Genomic DNA, 5,684 nt, shown 5'->3' with positions numbered 1-5,684 from the left:
CGGCCTGCAGGGAGCTGCCTCTGCTGGGGTTGCAAAATGCGGAATATGGGAAATTTTCTTAAGAAAGGACGCTCATTAGTGTCTGATCTTTGCAGCTTTAAAGCCTAATCAACAAGAAAGGAGATTTAAGCCGTGCAACAACAGCTCACGAGCTCTAAGTGGTGTCCTGGTGTTGGAAAGAGAAATTCCTTGTTGGTAGAATTGCCTTGCTAAGGTTTAGGGCTCCACGCGTTTCAATGATCTCAGTCCTGGGGGGAAGGTTGACAGTGCCTGGGGAGAAGGATGTGCCACTGACAGTGGGCACACAGAATGCAGAACTTAGAGGCCACAAGGACATTTGGCAGAACCCCCACGACAAGGAAGAAACTGATAAAGGCAACCCAGCAACTGTGCTGAAATCAGCTCTGATGGGTCAAAGGCAGTTCTGGCAGGGGCAGATCATGAGCACCGACTCTCGGACCACTGACCCAAGAAACCACTGACCCAAAAGAAGAGAAAGACTGAGCACCTGGACTAGTTAGCATGAGAAACGAGAGAATCATTAATCAGTAGAAGACAGAATGCTAATTAATGAGAGAATGATGTAACTTGCAGCCAATGAACATCAATACCTTCATTTGCTAAAATGTATAAATAGTGAAAAGTTTTGATAGTCATTGCGCTGGCTTTGTGGATTTGCCACCCAGCCCACTTTCCGTGCAGAAATGTAAATAAATCAAATACCTTGACTCAGTGTTGGATTGGCATCTTGCACACTGGGTGAAAGAACCTATTCTGGGACAACACTGGCATTTAATGTGTGCTCCCAGTCAAGCTCTGTGCCCCTGGTCCCTTTGGGTGTCACTTCACACCAGCCCCTCAGCTCAGCGCAGTGATGCCACTGTAAAAAGAACTGAGAGGTGGTGGGGGGAAACATAGTTTCTAACGTTACAAAATGTATCTGTTGCTCTAAAATGTTATTTAAGGGACAGAGAAGATTCTTACCTATACATTATTATATTCTTATTTATATCTCTATAATCTCCCATTTGTGTCTCTTAGCCTTTAAAAGTCAGTCCCCGGGCAGAATGGCTACAGCATCTTCCCTGATCTGGAACACGTGTAGACAATTTTAGAAATTGATTTACATGTACAGAAAGTTTCTTCACTCAAAGCAACCTTTATTGCTGCTTTTATACAACCTTTATTGTTATAGCTGTTGTGGTGGATCGCTCCAGCTCTTCTGGCATTTATTATATAATGTTAAAACCCCCCCCAAACTAGGGGTAATACTCTGTATTTGCTTGTAAAACAGCATGTTCTGGGAGTTTATAAAAATGGTGTAAATGATGCCTTGGAGGGCTAACTTGTCTGTTGCATTTTTATTAACCAGAATGAAACCAAAGTTCACTCTAAGTTGTACTCTGTGTTTATGATTTACAGGTCTGATCTACTCGTCCTTTAATAACACAACTGCTGTAGTTGTGATAAAACAGGCATATTCTGAGCCTGAATAAATGCAGAAGAAAGCAGTGTTCAGGAAAAGAGAGCTCATAGAAAAAAAAAAGAAGAAATTTCTACATTGTCATGGAAAAACTCCAGTAATGTTGAAAGCTTGTCTTTTTTTCCTTTTTTCCTTCAAGATGAATGGAGTTTGGTAGTGAGAAGAAGAAATGGATTTCAATGTATACAGCAGAGAAATTTTAAGTCTTGGAAGTTGTGCAAGGACCAAGTCCAAAGGCCTGAGCTTAAACCCAGCTCCCAAACCAAAGGGGAAAGATAAGTGCATGGCACAGGCCCCAGGTATGCTTCTGGCTGTGTTTTCCTCTCCCAGCGTTGCTAGTTTCACAGCAATCAGACCCAAGGCTGTGCAGCTTTGCTACACCTGACCCCATCTTTAGCATGAGAAGGGTGCAGGCTGCAGAACCTGTCAGTGCACTCAGCCTTGGGAAAATGTTATCAGGATGGTCCAGTTTGTTCCTGTAGCTTTTGTGTGATTCCCCAAGAGCTTGTGCAGGTCCCTGTCAGCCCTGCTGTTCTAAAGCTGTGCAGGGGCTGCCTGGCAGTTTGTGCTTTGCTGGAAAGCAGCTGTGGGCTATGGAACCACAGGACAAAGTGGCAGCTTTCTCCAGCCCTAGGTGTGCCAAAAGAAAAGAGATCTCACTGTTCCAGACCCCTATGATTACTGGTCTTTTAACCACACATTAGAGGATAATGCTCAGAAAATACACCTGGCACCCAGCTCTGGAGAAAGGCTTCTAAGACAGGAATAGCAGCAAATCCTTAGAAACTCCAGCACTAGAAGTGGGTATGAGGGTATTCACCAAAGGACAGGTTTCAATGGATGTGAATGTTGTGCTTTGTCTTCTGAACCTCTCAGAAAGTGCCATAGTAGAAGAAAAAGATTCCTGCTTCTTTCTGAGCTGGAGCAACACGAATGTGTCAAGTCTCCTACAGCCCCCTGGGATTATCAGCCTGTTCAGGAAGCGCTGAATGATAAAAACAAGTGCTTTATTTATAGGAGCCTCAGCTTAATTTTTATTCCAGTATATCAGTGCTGCAAGGTACTCCAGAAGAAGCACCTTGATTTGCTCTAACCTTACTCACACAGAACAAAAATTCCTGGAAAATGCTTCTTTGACAGCTGGACAAACCCTGTCCATTTCTGCACCCAGACACACTGGAAAAGGTGAATGTGCAGTGATGTCCCAGCTGGAGGAGCAGAGTGTTTCTGTGGGAACAACCTCTGAGGAATATGGAAGGTCTAATCACCTGTATTGTGCAATCTGAGTGGGGATTTGTGGTAAAACCCATGGCCACAGTGCTGAGAGGGGCAGTAATTCTGAAAACTTACTAGTTCTTGTCATCAGCTGGTCTAAACTTCAGCCCTGAATTAAACCTTGCTGTTGAAATGACAGCTTGGAGGGCCAGCTAAATCTAACAACAACTGTTTTCTGCTTTCCCTTTTACAGCTATGGTTTTTAATTCTTTTTTTTTTTCCCCTTAAAATATTATCTGATGTAAAAAGATCTTTGAACTCCTCCCCTTCATAATTTTTGTCTGGCCCCTTCATGTATGGTAAAAGCCAATACTGGTAAACATTTGATCACAAAATAGTTTTCAAAGTCTTCTTTGGTCAGCACACCATCAGGAGGCATCCTCTGATAACTTTAAGGTCCTTTTCCAAACTCTCTCCAAAACCCAGCCTCCCAGAGCCTCAGTGAGCTGGAGTTCAGGGCCTCAGGGCTGGCACAGAGAGCTCTCACAAAGGCATAGCTGGAGCAAGTGTGATAACTACAACCACCCAGCAAGGCACATTGTGGGCCATGGAGTATCATCCTATTCCAGAGTTTAAAATTCTGCTGAAGAACCACAGCTTCTTTCAGCCATGAAGGTTGTTTCAGCTTGATGTGATAAAGACATCTTTAAAACCTTTTTCACCCTAGCTGGGTATCCTTTAAAGTGTTTTTTTCTCTAGTGAAAAAGGGCTTTAAATGTCTTGGAAGCTTTGCTTCCTGTTTTGTCTTGTAAAATAAGGCTGGGCATAATTAAATGCAGTTAAATGCCCCTGTTAATACATTTAATAACTTAAAACATAGCATGCAGGTGGAGAACAGTCGTATATCCAACTCTGCACTCCCCCTTAGAAACAAACAGCTCATTTTTGTTTAAAATGTGTGTGTGCAGGTGTGGAGAGCAGTGACACAGCCCTGTGAGCACAACAGCTGTTGGTGTGGAATCACAGACTGGGTTGGGTTGCAAAGGACCTTAGAGCTCATCTCATTCCATGCCCTGCCACAGCCAGGGACACCTTCCACTAGGCCAGGTTGTTCCAAGCCCTGTCCAACCTGGCCTTGAAGGACTTTTGTCTTACTGAGGCTTTACTCTACTCCTTGGCTTGTTGAAACCCAGAATTACCCCTCTAAAATTCCCCACTGCATCAAGCCTGGTCTGTATTTATGTATATTTTAGCACCCAGTCCTGCGAACACAAAGCCATGGACAGCTTTGCACACATAAAGCTGGTTCTGACAGATATGTTAGCAATGTACAAACTCACAGCATTTCCCAACGAGTGGGTTGCCTGTTCAGCATTTATCTCACTCTGTACCACGCTGGGCATTTAAGGTTTAAATTGTCTTAAATTTCAAACGTAGGACCTCAATTTCTCCTTGCTGGAACAAAGTATGTTGGTTATTTTTAATAATACAGGCCTATTTCATGACTTTCGAGCTCTGATATTTGCGTGGTTTCGAAGCAACACCTCCTGGCAAGCCGTGGTATTGCTCGTGCAGGGAGAGACCTTCCTTGCGGGATGATATACAACAAACCAGGAGTGCTGTGGAGTGATAGAATCACAGGATGGCTTGAACTGGAAGGAACCTTAAAGCCCACCTCATTCCCTGCAGGGCAGGGACACCTTCCACTGTCCCAGGTCGCTCCGAACCCTGTCCAACCTGGCCTTGGACATTTCCAGGGATGGGGCAGCCACAGCTTCTCTGAGAAACTGTTCCCAGACTATCAGTGACCTGCAGCAAAAACCTTTCCTTGCTTAGTGTGCAAATCAGGGTGTGATGGACGTGGCTGCTCCAGCTTCCACTTGGGGAGAAATAAAAGTTGGGAGTGTTGTCCAGAATTCTTTAAAATGAGAGCACACATAAGCACTTAGTGCTGTCTGACAGGTATTGCTGTGCTTTTCCTTTGTGTGTGTGTTTATACCACAGGTGCTGGTTTACAATGGATGATATCACCACAAACCAGGCAGGACTTTATCCATTAAAGAGCAAAGCCAGCAAGGGATGCTTGCTGTCATCCCTATAAATGGTGAATGGATGTCAGTGTTCATCTTTGCCCTCTTAACTTGCTCTCTTTTCCCTATCCCAGCATAAAACCGACTATAGAAGCAGAAAATAGAAATATGAAGGGAAATTCAGAGCCGTTCCAGAAACCTTCCTTAGTGCTCTGAGGATCCCATTCCCTGAGCACTAAATCAACGTGGGTGTCCTTAGGAGCAAACAAAAATACTACAGAAGACTTGGAAACATCACGGGACAAAGAACAAGGTGACAGTGCCCTCACTCACAGCACCACGCGTGGTTCAAGGCGCTGTTGTGCTGCACCGGCATCCCGTGGAACAATCCAACACCCTGGAACAACGCGAGGAGTCGGACTGAAGAACGGTAGGCGATGGATGCAGAAGGCTGAGATGTGAGGTAAATGTTCATATGGTCACAGTAAAAGCGACACAAGTCCCTGTAGAGGGATATTTCTTGAAGGAGACAGTAACATTGTCAACGAAGGTGATAAAAAGATACATTTAATCAATAAGTTTTTCTGTTCTCCAGTCCAGATTCGTTGATGTCGCACTAAAGAAACTCTTTTGTGTCCAGCTGTAAACTACAGTGTTGAAAGCGTCTGTCAAGGCTTGGCATCTTAATATCTAGTTTGGCCACGCAAGGCTGTAACCTGGTGTTGAGAGAACTGGCAGGTAACATTAGAATACTGGGGCTGCTCTCACCAAGTACTCGGAAACAGGGTAAACCTCAGATACCAAGAAACCACGTCGTGGTTTGGTCGCCCTTATCTCACTCAGCCACTAGTCTGGTGCTAGTTTGTCTGTTCCGGCCCACGCAGGTGACGCTGTCCCAGTTCTCGGCAGCCCTGCCCAGGCCAGCTGGAATTCCTGCCGACCTCGACCAGCCCCTC

The 5,684-nt window shown here is 44.8% G+C and overlaps 1 protein-coding gene across 1 annotated transcript in view; it reads right to left on the bottom strand.

Moving 5' to 3' along the window:
• EHHADH (enoyl-CoA, hydratase/3-hydroxyacyl CoA dehydrogenase) overlaps positions 1–5,684 on the bottom strand; it is a 48,848-nt gene that overhangs the window by 26,275 nt on the left and 16,889 nt on the right. The gene's annotated exons all lie outside the window — the stretch shown is intronic.

This window comes from Corvus brachyrhynchos, unplaced genomic scaffold (assembly GCF_000691975.1).
Source record: "Corvus brachyrhynchos isolate BGI_N302 unplaced genomic scaffold, ASM69197v1 scaffold63, whole genome shotgun sequence".
Classification (NCBI taxonomy): Eukaryota; Metazoa; Chordata; class Aves; order Passeriformes; family Corvidae; genus Corvus; species Corvus brachyrhynchos.
The sequence above is the reverse complement of the archived record's forward strand: the minus strand, read 5'-3'. Positions and strand labels throughout refer to the sequence as shown.